The sequence below is a fragment of the Triturus cristatus genome, chromosome 9 (assembly GCF_964204655.1).
Source record: "Triturus cristatus chromosome 9, aTriCri1.1, whole genome shotgun sequence".
NCBI lineage: Eukaryota > Metazoa > Chordata > Amphibia > Caudata > Salamandridae > Triturus > Triturus cristatus.
In genome coordinates, this window is record NC_140592.1 from 904,327,924 (window position 1) to 904,350,686 (window position 22,763).

The 22,763-nt window shown below is 48.1% G+C and overlaps 1 protein-coding gene across 9 annotated transcripts in view; it reads right to left on the reverse strand.

Annotated features, from left to right (window-relative positions):
* Positions 1-22,763, reverse strand: part of BDKRB2 (bradykinin receptor B2) — a 442,021-nt gene that overhangs the window by 84,577 nt on the left and 334,681 nt on the right. The window contains exon 1 of one of the 9 annotated variants that reach the window (XM_085626447.1): positions 1,973-2,156. The exons of the other annotated variants lie outside the window; for them this stretch is intronic. The gene's annotated coding sequence lies outside the window, so the exon portion shown is untranslated. Of the gene's footprint in view, positions 1-1,972; positions 2,157-22,763 lie in introns of those variants that run through there. 9 annotated transcript variants of the gene reach the window in all.

Genomic DNA, 22,763 nt, shown 5'->3' on the forward strand with positions numbered 1-22,763 from the left:
TCATTTTTTAGGTTGATAATGATTTTTGTAAGTTAATTTACATTCTAATTTTACATGTGTTCATTAATATTTGTAACAATTTTTACACTTTATTATTTTGCTTATACTTTACCATACAGAGATCTGCATCCCGGTGGCAGAGACCTCCACCTACATGTAACAAGTTACTACTGATAGTTTTACATTCATAAATCTTGTTTTAGCCATCTCACATCATAGTTTGGCGGGTATGTGCTCATGCCACTCTGAACCAAGTAGTAAATGTACACTTGTAAATGGTGAGTAGCTAAAACGTGTAAAATTATTACTAAGGGCAGTAGTTAATTTACACATGAACAAATCTACATGTGTAAATTTATCTTGATGAATAGACCCCTTAAAATGCTTATAAAAAGGAGCCTTTTCTCAGTGGCATCATCCATTGGGCTGCTGAAAGTGGAAGATAGAAGTGCTTAATTAGATGGTGATTTATTTTTGTCTCCGTCACAAATATTAATGAAATGCATGGCACAAGTGAAAGGGTTTTCAACTAAAATCATTATTTTAGTAAAATGGCCACATATATGAATGAGTTTTTAATTTACATTTTTATTGCACGTAGGTTCTGCAGGGCTTTAGGTGGCACCAAGTTTTTTGTTTTTCTCTTTAGTTTTGTTACATATGTTTGCAATAAAAAAAAGGATTTAAATGTAATCCTCTCACCAGCTTGCCAAGACGAGACCTTCTAGCTTTGTCACTTCTTGTTTTCTTTTTGTTTCAGAGGACTGTTGTTTATTTTTTGTGTATTCATTTTCACCTTACCTTATTTTAACTAGAACAATTCAAAAATTCCAAAGACAAAAATAATTGACAAACGCAGAAACTAAACACAAACATCAACAAAATCCTAAACGATGGGAAACTTTGTGGAATGTGTTTGTTGTTATTCTTTAGGAGGTGTATATCTAACGAAGGGTTTGCAATGAAACTATAAACGATGTTACACATTGTGCAGTTTGTGTGTTGTTATTTTTTAGAAAGTTTATATTTAGAGAAGGGTATACATTTGGAGAGTACTTTTTTCCTCTCATTATTGTCAGTGCTCCCCGCTGGCTCCCACAGTACGTCTTTTTATTATAATCTGCGACTACGGACAAAGCAATTCCACAAAACTGATCTATTGTTTGACTCGTCCCATGCAGACACACCCACCACATCCTTCCTGTATGGTGGTAACATCTTGATGTTACCACCATACAGGAAGGATTTGGTGGCTTTCTTCGAATTGCTTTTCTCTTAAGCTCGCCTCTACTCCATGCATTGTTTTAGTGGGAAATGTCCATGAACAGGTTAAATGTTCACTTTATATGAAATGATAAATGATGTTAGTAGGCAATCATTGCTTCACAAACTGAATTTGGAATTGTCCCACGTCAGAATTGTATATCTTAAGGTTGGTGACACCTTCAGCATCAGAGACATAATAATATGTGATTGCTTTCCGAACATCCTCCTGGATACTCCCTGATAACGTGTTTTTTGACTATTTAACATTTACCACAAGTTTCCTCCCTTCAGATACCTCCCAAATGTTCTTGCAACCAAGGGCAGCCTTTAATTTCAAGGGGAGCACTTTCCTGAATCAGTGTCAAACGTTTTAGGTTCTAGGCTTTTTTCTACCTCCATGTTTGAACTCCAACCATGATATATCTCTTCCTCTCAGCCTCTATAGCAGGGGTCTGGAGTTACAGAATATAGAGTAGGAGTTAGAACAAACTCAAGAAGAGTCACTTAAGAAGAAGGATTATGGCAAGAAAAATGTTTTGCCGTATCCTTCCATATTTGCAGGGGTAAGAGCAGAGGCTGCAACTGAAACACACAAACTACCAGTGTCAATGAGATGAGTCAAGCTTTTTGACACTCATGCACTGGATATAAAATCCCTTATGATCCACCACCGGATTTGGTACCGACAATCTTCTCACACACATACCTTCAAATTAGTGTCTGTTTGGAGTACTACATTTGACTTTGTGATTTAAAATTTCATGGCGGGAGTAGCTGAATGTTCCAGTGGTCCACAGCAGCAAAGTGAATTGTGTAGTGTTCACAGTGAGATGCCCTCCTTCTTCTTGTCATCAGAGGATGTCTGCAATTACCTGAGCATGACAATCAGCCTGAAAATGAGACAGAGAATGAGACTAAGAATGAAAATGAGAATGAGAGTGACAATGGGAATGACCGTGAAAAGCATCAAACACATCATTTCCTTCAGCTCTTGACAGTTTTCCTACTGTGAGGACATCTGACCAGGCGTTACCCTTTATTGTTGTGTGCATTGCGAGGCCTAGTTATCCACTCTGGGCCTGAAATGAGACAGACAATGAGATTAGTAATGACGGTAAGAATGAAGATGGCAGTAGAAGTGAGAGTGAGAGTGAGAGGCAGGAAACAGGCATCATTTCCCATCAGCTCATCGACGTTTGGTCAACATTGTGTACTTCTGATCATGCGATAAACATTGGTGTTTTGTGCAAATCATAGGCCCGGCTCCCATTTACTTTTGTGTGACTAGACACTGTGACGCCTATTAAAGGCAAATGTTTTTAATAGTGAAAAACACTACAGCCGCTCTTTCCCTTATGTTTTGACACCACTCCTTGAATCCACTGGCCATTTCCAATTGTATGGGGGTAATTTACGATGGCAGCAGGCACCAAGTCCAAATGTCAAGTATAGGGACAACAGTAACCCCCTCCAGAAGCTAGGAATATTTTCCCTGACAAATTACCAGCCTGTAACACCAATCAAATATTTTGCTGTGTAGTGAATATTCTGTGTGAACATTGTGCACAATATTTCTTTCTTCAATATGATAATAGTGTATTGCAACAACTCACACATGAAAGTGTGCAATAGAAGTGTGCAAAAAGGTTTGCATTCCATATAAAGTCCCAGCCTCAAATATCAACTTGAAGATGTTTTTCCCACGCACAGCTAAAATGACGATATGCTAAAAAACCTACTGTTTGTAGCATTTAGATACACAAGGATAATAAAAGAAAGCAGTTACTTACCTGTAATTATGTGTGAAATGACTCCCATGCACCCGAGTGAAATGCGAGGCTACCAGGTCCCTGGGAACATCAGTGCAGCATTCTAGTGGTTACGGATGTTATGGCCAATCTGTTAAAATGGGCGGAGAAGGAAATAATGGCAGCATAGACCAGGAGGAATGAGACATGCGGGGACTGTCGGGAGAAGGAGTGTGTCGAAGAGATGACTGGAGGAGAACGGGAGCAGGAACCCCGAAGTGCCCCTGGAGGAGTGGAGAGAACTGTGCTAGGACAATGCGTATTTAAGAGGATGCAACAGGAGGCACCTGGTGGGATGGCTGGTGTGACAAGGAGACATCTACAGTTGCTCGTGAGAAGGCAGAAATGATTACCTGGACAGAGGTGTTTTGGACATCGCCGCAGCAGCTCTGGATCAGCAGCTGTGGATCAGCAAGTGATCAACAGGGGTTCGGGGAGGGCAACATGATGGGCAGCAATACAGGAGTCATTGTTTGGACTTTAGTGGGGATTGTACAAATAGGATCACGGGGTGTTACCAGCTGTTGCACGTTTTTCAATTTGGTTTTCACTTGATGGACAACGTCACATGGTTTTGACACGACGCCCTAGAGAACTCACTTCTGTGGGAGAAGGTTCTTCTTTTCGCAGTCTTCATGCTATAAAGCAGTCACATTATGGTGTGGTGTTAGGACCTATAAGGTTTATTAGGAAACTGATTACTAAGTATTTTTATCCCCGAGGGTATACCATGCCTGCGTACTGAGGGGAGAAGCCAAGGAGTGCAGTCGGTGAAACAAGGAAAAGGTCCCGGCGTGTGGTGGTTCGACCTTATTGGAGTGTTACAAAGCATATTCTGAAACAAAATTGTTACTCCCATACCTCCTCTGTAGTTGAGACCCGTCCATCATCCTGTTGTGATTTTGCAGCTTGTAGCTCTTGTATATTCATATGATTTGCACAATCCGACATCTAATGTTTGGATTTGGAAGTGTCATTGTTTTCCTCAAAACTGTGCTAGCTTGTGGGTGGAAGCCAATATAGACGGAGCCCTACAAGACGTTGACCGTGATCTCACCTTGCCCATGTGGGCACCCACCATTTTCAATTTTTTTCTACCTTCCACAAACCGTATGTAATTTGGAGGCAGGAGGGACACGTGAATCTAGAAGAGTTTCAAGCTGTAAAACCATAATTACAGAAAAGTAACTGGGTGTTTTTTGCATCATGAAATCTATCCTAGATTCACATGCGTTGCACAGAATATATAGCAGTATTACCTGCCTTGTGGTGATGGGCAGGAGAGGGAATCGAAGCATAAATGTTCTTTGGTACAGCATGACCCACTTCCTCCTCTTTGCGTGAGGGTAAATCCACTCAATAATGTTTTGTGAAACTATACTGAGATGCTCATGTGGCTGCCATGCATATTTCCTGTACTGAGATGTTGGCCATAAAAACAATTGTAGCACCTTTCTTCCTATTAGAGAGTGCACTCTTGGTTTGGTGAATGAAGGTTTGTTTGCTAGAGGGAAGCACACTTGGATAGTCTGTACAATCCATCTAGAAATTGTCTTAGATACGGCCATCCCCTGAGTTTGAGTTGAAAGCCCCACAAAAAAAACTGTTGTGTTTTTCTGATGTTGTGTGTCACTTGCATGTAGTACATGACAGCCATCCTTACATCCAGTTTGGGTAGGGCCTTTTCTGCTGTGTTTGCTGGGTTTTGGAAGAAAACTGGGTATGCTGATCGTCTGGCTTGTGTGAAAAGGTGAGATAACCATTTAAGATGTATTTTCATTATTTCCTTATCCTTGCATATGGGTATCTATGGTGCCTGTATCATTAGTGCTTGTATATCACTGACTCACCTGATTGCTATTTGGGACACTGTTTTCAATGTAAGATACATTAGTGTGTGCATTGGTTCAGAAGGTGCTTTCACCAATCCTGCCAACACTAGGTTCAAATACCACTGCGGAGGAAGTACCTTTTGGCTCCTTCCATGAACCTTTTGATCAGTGGAAGTGAGAAAATGTTTAGTGCGTGGAGTCTTTTCAAGTAGGCTGCAACAGCTCAAATAGTGCATCCTAAGTGAGGCCTATGAGGGTTTACACTTTGTAAGATGTGTCAGGTATTGGGATATTACAGTGCCCTGGAGAAACATGTGTTGCATTTTCTTGGACTAGCACCTAGTTATGTACCTCTTCACTTAAAGGCATAAAGCCTTCTGGTGGCAGGCCTTTGTGCCTCCCTGATGATACATAAAGTAGCCTTTGACAGATGTAGGTGTTCAAATTTGTCTTTTTCAGCCACCATGCTGTGAACTGCCTTTTGCGGCGGATGGTATGAAATACCATCTTTTGCTGCATGGTTAGGGTGTCCCTGTACATAGAAATGTTGACACACTGCTGCTTCAACAATTGGAGTAGGTAACAGAACCATGGCTGTCAAGGCCACCTTTAAGTTATGAGAATCATTGCCATGCTGAATATCCTGAACTTCTCTAGAACAGTTGGGATCAACAGTATTGGTGGATAAGCTTATGCAAACATCCTGCACCAACTTATCGACAGGGCATTTCCCAGTGACTGGGGATAATGGTGCCTGGATGCGAAGCACTGACATTTTGTGTTTTCTGGTGTTGCGAAGAGATCTATGTTTGGTGTTCCTCATAGATTGAAAAGTGTGTCCACTATAGACTGCCTTACCTACCAATTGCTGGGACATGATTTGCCAGCAATCTGAGGTTCTCTGCTATGACCCACTGCCACATGTTCTGGGCCATCTGTGATGGTGGGTAGCATATTGTTCCCCCTGTTGTGCTGTCCATTAGTATTTGCATGGTCTTCTCCCTGAAGTGGCTCTGGAAGGCCATCAATGCTAGGAAGATTATCTTTAACTGTAGAAAATTGATGTGTTTGGTAGTGTCCTGTTCTGACTATAGCCCTCTTATCTTTAGAGTGTCCATGTATGCTACCCAACTTACCAGTGAAGTGTCCATGGTGAGGATGACTTGTGGTAAGGGTGTCTTGCAGGGTCTCCCCTTGAGCATATTCCCTACACTCCACCACCTCAGTCCCTTGCTGACCATGCCCTTTACAACCACTAGATCCTCCCAAGTGCCTGACCTCTGTGCCAATTGATTGTGTAACAACTCCTTTGGTGGTCTCATGTGAAGTCTTGCATTTGGAATAAGGTGGATACATGAAGCCATCTTCCCTAAGTGTTTCATTACCATCCTCACTATCAGAGACTGTAACGTCTAGTAGAGGCGGATTTGTGGCAGTATGGCCTGAACCGTCTGTGTAGTGGGGTATGCCATTGCCAATTGTGTGTTCAATGTCCTTCTAGGAAAGTTTTCCTGGTTTCTGGAGCGGGAGACAATTTCTCCCAGTCCACCATGAATATGTACAAGTCATCCCACTGTTGTCATGTTTTATTCACAAAGTTCTAAGGTATTTTTCTTGATCAGCCAATCATCCAAGTATGGGTGGACATGTATGCCCTGCCTTCTGAGGTGTGTGGCTACCACCACCAGTGTCTTGGTGAGATCCTTGGAATGGACTGTATTCTGAATGGTAGGGCATTGAATTGGTAACATTCTCGCTTCATTACAAATCTTAGGTACTTCATGTGTGCTACGTGAAAAGATATTTGGAAGTAAGCGTCTTTGAGATCTGCTGATGCTAGGTAGTCTTCTTCGTCTTGCAAAGGTCTTGCATCCTGTAATGTAGTTATTTCAAATTTTTGTGTCTTTATGTACTCGTTTACAAAGAGCAGATCTAAGACGGGCCACATGGTCAGAACATGTTTGGTACAAGAAAGTACACTGAGAACACACCTGTGTTTCTTTCCTTTCACTGCACCTTCTCCATATCTTTCTATTTCAGTAGCTCTTAGTGCAGGATCTACAATTAGTCCTGCAAGTAAAATGGATGTTTTGTCAGTGGTTTTTGCATGAAGTCGATAGCGTAACCACACCAAACAACATTTACAACCCACTTGTCTGTGGCAATGACTTACCAGTTTTTGAGGAAGTCCTCTATTCTCCCCCCTACAGGAGTGTTGGGAGGGAAGTTTGAGTTACTTAGAGAAACCTAATACAAATCCTCTAGAGTTCCCATCTCTTGGTTTAGCTCTGCCTTAAAAAAAAGGACTTGGGTTGTTGCTGCCACTGCCAATTGTTTAGAAACTGGCTGGCCTCTGGCTGCACATCAAACACACAAAAGGTGATGGGAGGAATACTTGCGGCTTGACAAACCATTGGTAATCCCTCAGTGTAGCATTCCAACCTATCATTTTTTTGCCCACCGTGCCACCTCAGTTTGGACCCAGTTATATGCAAATCAGTCTTGACCCTGCCCCAATAGGAACAGTCCAGCCCAAACTGCCAGGCCAGGTTCTCCATGAACCGGAACACAAGCAACCAAAGACTGGTTTTGCCCTGATTGGGACTCTTCAGTTGGGTGTAGCTTGGTTCCAATGGCACAGTGAGCACACACATCTGGGCACACCCTTGTCACTTAGGTTGGTACATCAAACACACAAAAGGTAGTAGGAGGAATGCTTGCAATTTGTCTCAACACTGGAAATTGCTTGGGTATCTGATCACTTCTGACCCTATGCGCCAAACAGCTGCCTTCCCTTTCCTCTCTTTTCTTGAAGGCTTCCCCTTTTAAATGAAGGCCTAAAAACCTGAAGGGCTCCCATAGCCATTTGCTTTTTCATTAGTCTTTTTTATCTCCTCCAGCGCTTGGTACATCCGAGGACCAAAGAGCTGGATTCTGTGAGAGGCTTATCGATGACCCTGGAATGTACCTCAGCCTTAAAAACGGAAATGCGTAGCTGTGCATGTCTCTTGATGACCGTCCCCGTAGCCAGCTGCCTCCTTGCTGTGTCAGCAGCATGAAAGGTTGACTTGAGACATGAGTTGGCGATGTTCTGTCCTCCCTCAGTAATCCTTTTCACCCTCTTATGGTACTCCTCTGGGAGGTGTGACATGAGTTCCTCCATATCCTTTCAGCACTGGCAAGCATGTTGATTGAACAGGTGTGGGAGGGACGGGTGGAAAAAGAAGCGAGGAGGCCGTATTAGTGTAATATTGGGGCATTTTATTGTCCTAGGGATTGATTTAAGGTGTACACAGGTGTTCATTCAAAATAAGGAAAAGAAAGAAAAAATGAACATATCAGGAGTTCTTTCCAAGTGAGATCCTAACAAAAGTAGTAGTTTCTTCACTTAATCCCTTTTTTCTTGTTTCTTTCAGGTGTTCCGGTATGCTGGAGGGATCCCATGAGGCTTGCAGAGGGAGTAAAGCAACAGAGGATAAACGTGTTATGTATAATTGCTGTTGGTTTGCTGTTATGCCCTTTTACCACACCCCAGTGAGAGGATTGCGTACAGGTAAAGAAGAAGTAAAAATCAGGTATGGAACGCTGTGGGGGGGGGGAGTTGTTGTCGTGTGCCCGACTTCTGAGCTTTTAACATAACAAATTCAGGAAGTTTCTCCCGTGTTCTTTGTGGAGGGGATAGGGGAAGAGGCTGCGATGGGAGGTAGGGAGAGGTTGTGTCTTACTTGAAGAACGGTAATGCCCACAAACAATAAGGGGGAGAAAGCAGAAAATGAAATATATACAGCAGCAATGCAGTAAGGGCTTTGTCTGCCACCAGCAACCTTCACCTTCTTCAACGTTACATACTCCCTCTTGCCGCAACCCTCCAGAGTTGCGGCAGCTCTTTGGCGTCCTGCGGTGACCACCACTCCTCGTCTTCCGTATAGGCGTCCACCTCTGCAACGTCTTCCTTGGTGGTGTCCCTCCTTCTTGTTCCTTCCTCCGCTGCCGTTTTCCATCCGACTTCCTCCTCAGTCGAGTCCCTCATCTTTTTCCTGTTCTCCGTTCCTTTTCTTTTTATGGCAGCTGATTGGTCCTCCTGTTGCACGCTCCTTGATTGGTCAGTTTGTCGTGAAGCTGGAATCCCATCCTGTGGAGATGAAGCACAGTCCGATCTTAGTGTTTTTTCCCTTTCCAGCCCTGGTGTCGTCATCTGGACCCGGGGAGAAGGGAGGCCACGGCGGTGGAACGGGAGGTAAGTCAGGTTTTGGCAGCGGGGTTTGGGGAACTTTCTCACAAAAGGCTATTGGAATTAGCAATTCACCACTTTGTGGTTGCACACATATCCTTTTTTCTTCCTACATCCTCCATCCTTTTACGTTCTTTATCCAGCAGAGGCCCCATAAATGCTGACGACATCACTCTCTTCCTCGCCATGGAGACAGTTAGGGAATGTGGCTCAACCTAAGGCCTTGTGTTGAGGCCCTACATTTCGTCTCTATGTGTGGTGTAAATGCCTTTACCGTCTCTGGCTAAGAGAACATTTCTCTGCCTTGTTGAACAGTGCTGGAGAGCATAGGAAGATTCTGGTTTCTCTTGCAGGCTGGAGTTAGTGTTTTGAAAAGAAAGCATGTCTCCGCCTCTTTGACCTCCTTTCCCACTCCGAAGACCTCCACCGCCTTCTTCATAGCTATCTTGTATGTGGAAATGTTGTTTAGCGGGGCACTACTCAAGGGATAGAAACCTATCTCCTCCTGAGGTGAGTTGGCCTCTATGACCTCCTGTGGTTCATCTATCCCCAAGTTTTCGGGATTGACACCAAAAATATGTTCCTCCTATTCCTCAAGCCTGTTTCCTGTCTTTCTTTGGGTATTCCCTCCTGCTGTGTTGATACAATGACCTGTATAGGTCTTCTAAACCCCTACTGACCTTGCTTAATTTAAGGGAGTCATGGCTTCCTTGAAGGCCTTCTTCTTTTTCATTGAGTTCTCAATCTCGACCTCTTATTTCTTATTTCTCTCGATGTCACCCAGTGTTGGAAATATTATTTTCCCCATGAAGCCTTTCCTTTGAAGGTGCCTGTCCCTCCTTATCCCTATGCACTCGATCATCTTCAGAAGTCGATGTGACACCTTTGGGCATATCCTTACCAGTGAGTTTTCTTTCCAAGTTTCTTGCACTACTTGGACTACGTGTCCCTTCGGCGTTGAAGGCTTAGCTTTTATTGACTCTGGACTGTCACTCAAAGAACCATGCTTTGGCATCTTGGGCCTGTGTCTAACTGCCATCTCCTTCAACAAATCCAGTGTTTTGCGGGCATGTGATACTGTGGGCTTAGAGTCTCTACAGTGTGTCTTTTCAACCTTGTACACTTGTGTTCGATGTCTTGGCTTGATCCCAGAGTCTCCAGGGCCTCTACCTCACTGTCATCAGAGAAACCAGTCTCCTTTATCAACGTAGTTTTGACTGTTTCTCCATCTCAGATAAGCCGGACAATCTGTACTTACCCATTGTGCCTGAAGAATCTTGTCTGTGTGAACCAGAGTCTTTGGTTTAAAATACGAGTACAGGACACAATCCTCTGACTTATGTTCTCAATGCAGACAGAATATACAGATGGGTGTTCGTCACGGAGAACAAACTTTCAGTGGCAGTTTGGGCAAAACTTAAAGAGTGTGCTCCTACTCTAAAATGGTGTCAAGGAACCCCAAGGACCCCACTTCAACTAAGAAACATTCTCAGAATCCCGCCAAACCCCTAAAAAACCTCTCTGCGGTGTTGAGTGCTGATCTCAGTTCTTTCAACTGGCTTCCTTTGTTCTTCGAGGACTTCTCAAAAATCTACCTTGAAAAAACATGAGGAGCTCTTCGATGCATTTCCGCACCCAGTGGTGGAAAAAAAGAATATAAGCTGGTGGGCACTCAAATGAGCATTGTGAAATTGCATCATATAGGTGCTCCATCTAAGTTGACTCCCACCCACAAGCCAGCGAAGTTTTGAAGAAAAAAAGACTTCCTCCGGACCCAACTTCTTGATGGCCAGATTGTGCAAAGCATGTGAATATAGTAGAGATTACATGCTTCAATATTTGTAGAGATATGGGAGATTGATTAGCTACACTTCTTAACTATATTATATTGTATAAGCTTTCCTATTACCCGCACACACTTTATCAGTATTAGACAAAGGGGTAATTGTTAGAAATGAGGGGGCTCTGGTTGACGCAGGTGTGAACCCACAACAAGCAGGGACCCTTTACTTCTTGTCAGGGCGAAGGATGACTCCCCAGAATAACCCCTGCTCACCCTCTAGGTGCGTGGCGCGAGCAGTCTAGGCTAAGTCTCAGGCGTACACGGTTAAGCAAATGCAATTACACATACAGTAAACCCCTTGCATGCACCACAAACGGACACCAATCAGGAAGTATATAAAAATAAGCTTTTATGTAGTTTCAGCAGATTCAAATACAAGGCCCAGTAACGTTGAACTGATGGGGCCACAATTCTTGGAAATACGGTCAAGTTCTCTTGGTTTTACGGAAAGTTCTTTAGGCGGGCACAAGGTAACTGTAGGCCTCAGCGCGCTTCGTGCTGAGGCAGCGCCCGGGGAGCACACAGCAGATGACAGGGAAATAAGAACGTTGCGGACCCTGGATCCGATGCGAGCTCGCGGTCGAGTTCGTAAGTACAGTACCTTGTTTCTTGACGCAAAGGCGGGTGCGGGATTTCAGCGGCTCTTCGACAGAAGAGCGAGGCGGCGTCCGGGGCTCCCACACTTCACGATGGGGGTCTGATCTTCAGGCTCACGACAGGAGCGGGGTGTTGCAGGTGGCGGGTGAACAAAGCGGGGCAGCCGGGCACGCCGATGCGTCCGGGCCGTCCGAGGCTTGGAGATGCTCACAAACGCCGATTCCGGCGGGAGGGTGAAGGTGCACAGCGAGCCTCCACGAACGAGGTGACGGGGCAGCCCAGCACAGCGTAGGGGGAGCGGCTCCGATCGAGCGAGGCTCTTCCCAAGGCGGGGGCGGCTAAGCAGTCCTGGTCACGGCTCAGGGAGGGACTGGGCACGAGGGTCACAGCTCCGGCGAGGGAAAGGACACCACAGTCCAGCAGCAGGCGAGTGAAGATCAGGTAGAGCCCAATGGTCCTGGGGCTCAGTTCAGGGGGCAAGCTCAGTTCCAAGCCCTTGGAGATCGTTTTGGAAAAGCACAAGTCTTGAAAGTAAAAGTAAAGTAAAAGTCTTCAGCAACAGTTTCTCTTCTCTCCTTTGGCAGCAAGGTCACCACTGCAGGCCAATCCCCCAGGATAGGGACAGTCTTCCTCCTACAGCTTTCCCGGTGCCTCCTCCTCAGGCAGAGATTCTTCTTGGTCAAAAGCGGATCTAGTTTCTTAGGAGCAGGGCTCCTCCATTTATACCACAAATCTTTTGTTCTCCCAGGCCAGGGGGGCCCTTGCCTAGTTCAGTCCGGTTCCGGAGCACTTTGTTTACGTGATGCAGGTTTCTTCTTTCAGAGTGCAGGGCAGAGTCATCAGACGCTCCACAGGGGGTGTAGCCGGCATTGAGGTAGCGGAGCACTGTCCTATTCAGAGCCTAGGAGCACTCCTCCCACCCATCTACCTGTCGATCGTCCTATTCATACCAGGCTACCTAGCCCTGCCCATCTGGGTTCCCCCAGCCCTGTCACTCACACCAGCCAGACATCAGATACACAACACGCAGAGGCGGCTGAAAGGTTTAGGCAAGCAAAGGCCAACTTTCTAAAAGCGGCATTTGCAAACCCGGAATATTAAAATAAACCTTGCGAAAAGATGTACCTTATTATTCCGAGTTCAGGCATACTAAACTCGATCTCCTACCATGTTCCCTGGGTCGGTTAGGATCATAGGGTGTAATAATCCAGGCCGCCCATACTGGCCTATGAGAACAGGGTAGCCTTGCAGTAGTGAACAACAAGATGGCGGTAATTCACTACTAGGACATGCCACGCATCCAGGCTTGTCCTACCTTAGGCGTACAATGCACCCTGCCCGTGGGCCTACCAGAGGGGTGACTAACATGCAGCTAAGGGAAGGTTTCAGGGACCGGCAAGTGTGGGCACTTGTCGGTCGGCGTGTCAGTACCAGACTGCACGCAGGTTCTGCGATGGCAGACCTTAGATATATTTTACCGGCCGCTTCTGTGGGTGGCACAACCAGTGCTGCAAGCCCACCAGCGGTGTTCGCATTTACATGCCCTGGCGCCCCCGGCGCACTTTACTGGGGTCTGACAGTAAATCAAACAATCCAATCATGGAATCCAACCAACATATACAATTTACATAGGGAGCACTCGCACCGTGACACTGGTTGGCAGTGGCACAGCGCGCTGAGCGGCCAACACCATAAAAATACATGAGGCACAGCGACAAAAAGAGGAAGGGAGACTCACGCCAAGGTGCCAGGTCTAACACGTGTCCCCTCCAGCTGAAAAGTGGGGAGAACTACCCTACCCCAGGGAGTTCCTCATCACTAAGGCGGAAAAATCTGGACAGACCGTCAGCATTGGCGTGATCTGTACCAGGGCGATGTTCCACCGTGAAATCCATACCCTGTAGGGAAATGGACCACCTCAACAGCTTGGGATTCTCACCCCTCATATGCATCAACCATCTGAGGGGCCTGTGGTCCGTCTGAACCCGGAAGTGAGACCCAAACAAGTAGGGTCTTAGCTTCTTCAGCGCCCAGACCACAGCAAATGCCTCACGCTCAATAGCACTCCCCCTTTGCTCCCGTGGAAGTAACCTCCTGCTAAGAAAGGCTACGGGTTGATCTAGGCCCTCCTCATTAATCTGTGAAAGAACAGCCCCCCACACCATGCTCTGAAGCGTCTGTCTGAACGATAAACTCTTTGGAGAAGTTGGGAGCCAAGAGCACGGGCGCCGTGCACATAGCAGTTTTCAAGGCCTCAAAAGCTTTCTGACAGGTGTCAGTCCAGATCACTTTCCTGGGCTGCTTCTTCGAAGTCAGCGCTGTCAAGGGGGCAACCATGTTGCCATACCCCTTGACAAACCTCCTGTAGTACCCGGTGAGACCTAGGAAGGCTCTCACCTCCGTCTGGGTTTTGGGCGCCTCCCAGTTCAGGATGGTTTCTATCTTGGGCTGAAGGGGTGCCACCTGGCCACTCCCAACTTGGTGTCCCAAGTACACCACGGAACCCTGCCCGATCTGGCACTTACTCGCCTTGATCGTGAGGCCTGCCTTGCGCAGCGACATCAACACTTCCCAGAGGTGACGCAAGTGTTCCTCCCAAGTGGAGCTGAACACTGCGATGTCATCCAGGTAGGCTGCACTGAACGAATCCAGCCCAGCCAACACCTGGTTGACCAATCTCTGGAAGGTGGCAGGGGCATTCTTCATCCCAAATGGCATAACCCGGAACTGGTAGTGCCCATCTGGGGTGAAAAATGCTGACCTCTCTTTGGCCCCCTCGGTCAAGGCGATCTGCCAATACCCAGACGTTAAATCAAACGTGCTGAGGTAGTTGGCAGCCCCTAGTCGATCGATGAGCTCATCAGCTCTGGGGATGGGGTGTGCGTCGGTCCTAGTGACCGAATTGAGTCCTCTGTAGTCCACACAGAACCGGAGTTCGGGTGTGGCTCCCGGCGCTGCAGCCTTTGGGACCAAGACCACGGGGCTGGCCCAAGGACTGCTAGAAGACTCAATTACCCCGAGGGCAAACATCTTGGAGACCTCCTCCTTGATGCAGGTCCTCACCCTGTCAGTCACCCTGTAGGCCTTGTGCCGCACAGGTGGACTATCCCCAGTGTCCACGTCATGGACGCACCAATCAGTGACACCAGGGACCAGGGAAAACAGGTCAGAAAACTGTCCCAGCAACTGGCGACAATCATTCTGTTGCTCAGGGGTCAGGGTGGGAGAGAGGACGACACCATCCACTGACCCATCTTGCTCCTTGGCTGACAGGAGGTCAGGAAGAGGTTCGGTCTCCTCTTCCATTCCAGCATCTGTTGCCAAGAGCATGCCCACTTGGGACCTCTCCAAGTGGGGCTTGAGGCGGTTGACATGTAGGACCCTTAAGGGGTTCCTAGGAGACTTCAGGTCCACCACGTAGGTAACCGGACTCTTGCGCTCCACCACCTCAAAGGGACCGGTCCACTTATCCTGGAGCGCACACGGCTCCACGGGGGCCAAGACCCATACTTTCTGTCCAGGCTGAAGCTCTACCAGAGTGGCATTCTGGTCGTACCACCGCTTCATCTCCTCCTGGCTGGCTTCCAGATTTGCCTCAGCAAGTTGCCTGAATCGCCTAGTCTGATTCCTGAAGGCCAGCATGTAACTATATACATTCTGGGGAGGTTTCCTGGGAGATTGCTCCCAGCCTTCTTTGACCAGACTTAGAGGTCCTCTGACTGGGTGACCATACAGAAGCTCAAAGGGACTGAACCCCAGAGACTTCTGTGGCACCTCACGGTAAGCGAAGAGAAGGCATGGTAAGAGGACGTCCCACTTACGCCTCATGGCTCCTTCTAGGCCCATTATCATGCCTTTGAGGGTTCGGTTGAATCTCTCAACCAACCCGTTTCCTTGGGGGTGGTAAGGGGTGGGGAACTTGTAGGTTACACCACACTCTTGCCAAAGAGATTTCATGTACTTGGACATGAAATTGGTACCTCGGTCAGACACCACCTCTAGAGGGAATCCCACTCGGGAGAAAATTCCCATCAGTGCACGTCCCACCACGGGGGCCGTCACTGTCCTCAGAGGAATGGCTTCCGGGTACCGGGTGGCATGGTCCACCAGGACCAGGATGAACCTATTGCCCATCGCTGTCTTGGGGTCCAGTGGCCCTACAATGTCAATCCCCACTCGCTGGAATGGGGTACCGACCACAGGGAATGGCTGGAGTGGAGCCTTCTGCTTCCTTCCACTCTTTCCACTTGCCTGGCAAGTCTGGCATGTCCTGCAGTGAGTATCGGAACTCCTGCGCATTTGAGGCCAATAAAAGTGGGTGACAAGCCTTTCAAAGGTCTTGTCCTGCCCCAAATGCCCTGCCAATGGCACATCGTGAGCCAGCCCCAGTAGGAAGGCTCTGAAGTCCTGGGGTACCACCAGCGCACGGGCTGACCCAGGCTCAGCAACCTTAGGCTCTGTATATAGGAGGTCGTTCTCCCAGTAAACGAAATGTGATCCTGACTGATCACCTGCGGCCTGGTCTGCAGCCTGCTGCCGCATACCCACGAGAGAAGGGCACTCCTTCTGTGCCTTGCAAAAGTCCTCCCTGGTGGGACCCCCTTCCTGCTGCCAATGGGTCAGCTCCGGCAGGTCTCCCAGTTCAGCTATCTGCTCCCCTGTAGGCTCCAGGGCATCCCCCTCAAGGTCTGCTTCCTCCTGGACCGTGGGAACTTCAGGGGCCGGCTTCCCGCGCCCCTTGCTCCTTCTCTCTGAGGCCGGTTCCTGGGCCTCCCTCTCAGGCTCCAGGACCTCTTGAGTACCTCTACTGGCTGCCATGGACCGTGTGGTGACACACGCCCAATCCGGCATACCCAACATCTCCAGGTGAGCACTCCGCTCCACCTTAGCCCAAGGTGAGCTCTCTAAATCGTTCCCTAACAAACAGTCTACAGGCATGGCGGGCCTCACAGCTACCTGAAGAGTACCAGAGACCCCCCCCACTCAAAGGGAACCTGAGCCACCTTGCAGTGTCTCTCTGTGTTGTCAGCGGCAACAACGGGATAGAATGCATTGGGGACCACCTGCTCCTGAGACACCAGGTGACACCTGACAGCTGTCACACTGGCTCCTGTATCTCTAAGAGCTTCCACTCTATGGCCATTTATGGTCACCCACTGCCTGTACTTCTTAGTGTTCTCAGGCAGCTGGGTTGGAGGGACCACTTCACGGTCTCCTAGCGAGACCAGGGACATCTCTGCGGGACCCCACCCACCTTGGACATCCCTCTCCTCCCCCAAGGCTACACTAGTCACCTGCCGGGGTGGAGCACCAGTGGGTGCGGGTTTACCAAACAATGGACACTTTACATCAGAGGCAAAATGCCCCAAATTGTTACACCTGTAACATCTTACGGGCCCCTTTGGAACAGGAGGACCTGTCGGGGCCCCGGTCGGTTTCTGGGGTGGGGGAGGCTGAGAACCCTTCCCTTGGTTCCCTTGGGGACTATTTTGGGGCCCTTTTTGGAACTGCTTCTGTTTACCCCTGTCCCCCCCACTCTTCTGCTGGGGACCCTGCCCACCTTTGGCGGAATCTCCCACGGTACCCTTGTGGACCCTGGTACTGACCCAGCGGTCCGCCTCCTCAGCAAGCTTCCTCGGGTTAGTCAGCTTACTATCGATCAGGTGCTGGCGTAGCTCAGGAAAACAATTACTGGACAAGTGCTCCCATGCCATTAAATCAAGAAGCCCTTGATAATCATTTACCTTACTACCCTTTACCCAACCATCCAGCGCTCTGCAAAAGAAAGTCACATACTCCACATACGTACTATTGGGAATCTTAGTGCAACCCCTGAACCTCTGTCTATATAACTCAGGGGTCAACCCATACCTAGCCATCAATGCTTCCTTCATATGGGCATAAGAATTACGAACATCAACAGGTAAATCTAACAGTGTGTGCCGCCCTTCACTCAGGAACCTTCCCCACAACCCCGCTCCCCAATCTTTCTCAGGGACCCGGTGGGAAGACATGGCTACCTCGTAGGCTCTGAACCACTGCCCGATGTCGTCATTCCTGAAGAACTCCTTCACTACATCCTTGGGAATATAAACTCTTGGTTCCGCCGGTACTGGCGGTGTGCTGCCACCAGAGGGATTAAGCTCCAAACTTTTTGCTTTCAGCTCCAGCTCCCTCAGCTTCATGTCATGCTCTAATTGTAGTTTCTTTTCTTCCATGGCTAATCTTTGTTTTTCCATATCCATCTGCCCATGAAGTTTTGCCATTTCCACCTCGTGTGCCCGGGTTGCTGCCCTGTCCGCCAACTCTTCTGGCGACAGGCATCTGCCAACCTCATGGACACTTTCTGGTGGAACCACTTCCACCTGATTCTCTGGTGCCTTTGACTCATACCAGGCCCTCAGCGCCTTCACAAATTGGGTCTTGTTTTTCAATCCAGTCTGGGCAATCCTGAACTTGGAGCAAAGACCTTTCAAGTCTTCATTGGTACGATTCTGAAGTGCGTCTTCTTCCCAATCTACGTCTTCAAATCCAGAGATTATGGAAGCCGCTCTTCCGGCTGAAAGTGAACCAGGCATGGCTCTAACAACGGAGACTCTTGGCAAAACAAAAACAAATGCTAGCCTTGTGGCTGTGTTACTGGTCTGCTCTCACTACGTGGTGATCAGTGATTCACTATACGCAAACCACAAATGCAAATCCGTAAATCCTCACCGCTGCCACCAATGTTAGAAATGAGGGGGCTCTGGTTGACGCAGGTGTGAACCCACAACAAGCAGGGACCCTTTACTTCTTGTCAGGGCGAAGGATGACTCCCCAGAATAACCCCTGCTCACCCTCTAGGTGCGTGGCGCGAGCAGTCTAGGCTAAGTCTCAGGCGTACACGGTTAAGCAAATGCAATTACACATACAGTAAACCCCTTGCATGCACCACAAATGGACACCAATCAGGAAGTATATAAAAATAAGCTTTTATGTAGTTTCAGCAGATTCAAATACAAGGCCCAGTAACGTTGAACTGATGGGGCCACAATTCTTGGAAATACGGTCAAGTTCTCTTGGTTTTACGGAAAGTTCTTTAGGCGGGCACAAGGTAACTGTAGGCCTCAGCGCGCTTCGTGCTGAGGCAGCGCCCGGGGAGCACACAGCAGATGACAGGGAAATAAGAACGTTGCGGACCCTGGATCCGATGCGAGCTCGCGGTCGAGTTCGTAAGTACAGTACCTTGTTTCTTGACGCAAAGGCGGGTGCGGGATTTCAGCGGCTCTTCGACAGAAGAGCGAGGCGGCGTCCGGGGCTCCCACACTTCACAATGGGGGTCTGATCTTCAGGCTCACGACAGGAGCGGGGTGTTGCAGGTGGCGGGTGAACAAAGCGGGGCAGCCGGGCACGCCGATGCGTCCGGGCCGTCCGAGGCTTGGAGATGCTCACAAACGCCGATTCCGGCGGGAGGGTGAAGGTGCACAGCGAGCCTCCACGAACGAGGTGACGGGGCAGCCCAGCACAGCGTAGGGGGAGCGGCTCCGATCGAGCGAGGCTCTTCCCAAGGCGGGGGCGGCTAAGCAGTCCTGGTCACGGCTCAGGGAGGGACTGGGCACGAGGGTCACAGCTCCGGCGAGGGAAAGGACACCACAGTCCAGCAGCAGGCGAGTGAAGATCAGGTAGAGCCCAATGGTCCTGGGGCTCAGTTCAGGGGGCAAGCTCAGTTCCAAGCCCTTGGAGATCGTTTTGGAAAAGCACAAGTCTTGAAAGTAAAAGTAAAGTAAAAGTCTTCAGCAACAGTTTCTCTTCTCTCCTTTGGCAGCAAGGTCACCACTGCAGGCCAATCCCCCAGGATAGGGACAGTCTTCCTCCTACAGCTTTCCCGGTGCCTCCTCCTCAGGCAGAGATTCTTCTTGGTCAAAAGCGGATCTAGTTTCTTAGGAGCAGGGCTCCTCCATTTATACCACAAATCTTTTGTTCTCCCAGGCCAGGGGGGCCCTTGCCTAGTTCAGTCCGGTTCCGGAGCACTTTGTTTACGTGATGCAGGTTTCTTCTTTCAGAGTGCAGGGCAGAGTCATCAGACGCTCCACAGGGGGTGGAGCCGGCATTGAGGTAGCGGAGCACTGTCCTATTCAGAGCCTAGGAGCACTCCTCCCACCCATCTACCTGTCGATCGTCCTATTCATACCAGGCTACCTAGCCCTGCCCATCTGGGTTCCCCCAGCCCTGTCACTCACACCAGCCAGACATCAGATACACAACACGCAGAGGCGGCTGAAAGGTTTAGGCAAGCAAAGGCCAACTTTCTAAAAGCGGCATTTGCAAACCCGGAATATTAAAATAAACCTTGCGAAAAGATGTACCTTATTATTCCGAGTTCAGGCATACTAAACTCGATCTCCTACCATGTTCCCTGGGTCGGTTAGGATCATAGGGTGTAATAATCCAGGCCGCCCATACTGGCCTATGAGAACAGGGTAGCCTTGCAGTAGTGAACAACAAGATGGCGGTAATTCACTACTAGGACATGCCACGCATCCAGGCTTGTCCTACCTTAGGCGTACAATGCACCCTGCCCGTGGGCCTACCAGAGGGGTGACTAACATGCAGCTAAGGGAAGGTTTCAGGGACCGGCAAGTGTGGGCACTTGTCGGTCGGCGTGTCAGTACCAGACTGCACGCAGGTTCTGCGATGGCAGACCTTAGATATATTTTACCGGCCGCTTCTGTGGGTGGCACAACCAGTGCTGCAAGCCCACCAGCGGTGTTCGCATTTACATGCCCTGGCGCCCCCGGCGCACTTTACTGGGGTCTGACAGTAAATCAAACAATCCAATCATGGAATCCAACCAACATATTCAATTTACATAGGGAGCACTCGCACCGTGACACTGGTTGGCAGTGGCACAGCGCGCTGAGCGGCCAACACCATAAAAATACATGAGGCACAGCGACAAAAAGAGGAAGGGAGACTCACGCCAAGGTGCCAGGTCTAACAGTAATCAATTGTAATTGGTGGAACCCCCTGTGACTAGTAGTCATTTACCTCACCTCATATCTTCTTCCTGAAACATAAATTCTCAGCTTTAAAGGTGTGCACTACAATGGGCTTCATGAAGACCCTTCCACCCACCAAGGCACATTTCTCTGTCTCGAGGGGCTATGACACTTACTCTCTTTATGTAGAAGGGACTGGCCAGTTGCAGCAAGGGCGTTTATAGCACAGGACATCAACAGGTGATTCTTTTTATTCTTTGAAGGCATTGGTTAGTCATTTTTGGCAGAGCTGGGACAGCTTGGAAAGAGCAGGGGTGAGCAATGTACCACAATGTTGTTTGACAGTGAACAGAAGACTCTGTGGTAACCTTTGCTTTAGAGCATCTTCCTGAAACATTAACGTATAGACATGTAGTACTAGAAATTTTGGGGCATATCACCAAGCGTCAGCGATAATTATCGCTGGCCGCGTTTAGCGTGCAAAATCCTAATGCCGTCTATCGCCGGATTTTATTGCCCGGTTAGCGCACTATCAGCAACGCGCATCGCCAAGGCGATAGAAATCCCGGCAATAGTGGTGATAAACGCAATATAGCAGGATTACCTGCGATAAAAAACAGCGTTAGAAAAAACATTGCTGATAGGGAGATGTGGACTTAGCATAACAATCCACCTCCCATGATAAACATGGCTAAGTCGGAAATTTAGCAGGCGTAAGAAACCGGTGATATAGCCGGTTAGCGCTAATTTTAATGTCGCTAGGCCGGTTAGCGATTCCCTTGATGATAAGGAGAACCTATGTTAGCAATTATTTTCGCTGTATTTTACACGGGAACGCCTATCTCGCATCTCATTAGCGATGTAAGGCGAGGCAAAAAGATAATGGGCGCTAAGGCATGGATTCACGCGTTAGCGTGTCCATGCTGATAGGGCGTTAAAATTATCGCCGCTTTTCAACCGAAAACAAACGCAAAAGCAGCAATAATTTTAATGCCGGCCCTTGATGATATGCCCCTTTGTTTCCTTTGTTTAGGGGTTGTCACAGCTATGTTCACCTGTTAAAGGTGCTGAAAGTAATCTCTCAGTGAGAGAGCTGACTGGAACAGAAGAAAAGAATACTGCCTGGTGGAAAATGTTCCATCTGTCTGAGGACAACTGTTGAGAAAATGTCGCCAGTATTATCTTGCATCTTAGAGACTTAAACACTGCTCCACTGTATTAAAGGATAGCTTCATGACAAGGACAGTCTTTGTCAGGTTTCCTGTTGGAACTTCACTACTAAAGCTGTAAAGTGTAATTGATCCAGCATACAGAGGCAACTATGTGGAGCAGAGAAGCTGGCCATGTGAAAGTTTTCCGTGTCCAGGGTGTGGAGAAGGCCCTGCTGAATGAAGGTGTTGCTGAGATGCAAACATAGAAACCAGTTGCAATTTGACATTTTGCTGAAGACCTGACTAGACGTTGAGTGGAGACTTACTACAATTTGAGCCTGTGGCCTAGCACCTAAGGCGATGGTTTGAACATTTCCTTTGAGTTGAACAATGCTAAGGAAGGATGAGGATAAGAGGCCAATGTTTCCCAAAAGAGACACAACCTCACTGGCTGCATTCTGGATGTTTGTTCTACTAGGGGTATTTGACAGTGAAGTTAAAGTGTGTGACCATAGCAAAGAAGTATCTGCCATCTGCAGCCCTGTATGGAGATGTTTTCCAGCCTTACCCTCCAAAATAGTGTCTAAGTCTGAAGGTGAAGCTTCTGACTTGGAAGAAAATCACCAACTCGTCCCTGTCCTTGCTTTATTGCCAGTCCTCTGTAACATTTTGATTACATTCAACCAACAGCTTGTGCCCAACCATGGGGCATAACAACAACCGGCGATAATTATTTCTAAGCGCACTTAGCGCTAGGATAATTATCGCCGGCTAGCGTGAATTTTTATCGCTGAGATAGCGTGCTATTAGCACCGCTTATCTCAATAGCGATAAAAATCCTCACGCTAACAGGCTAACGTGAGATTATCGCTGGAAACCCAGCGATAATCTCACGTTACCTTGTTGATAGGGACAGGCAAACTTAGCCATAATATCCTCCGTCCATAGGATATCATGGCTAAGTCAGAAAAATACCAGACGTAAAAAAGCAGCGTTAACCGCGGTTAGCGCTGCTTTTTTTGTCTCTAACAGGGTTAGCGACATTCTTGGTAATAGG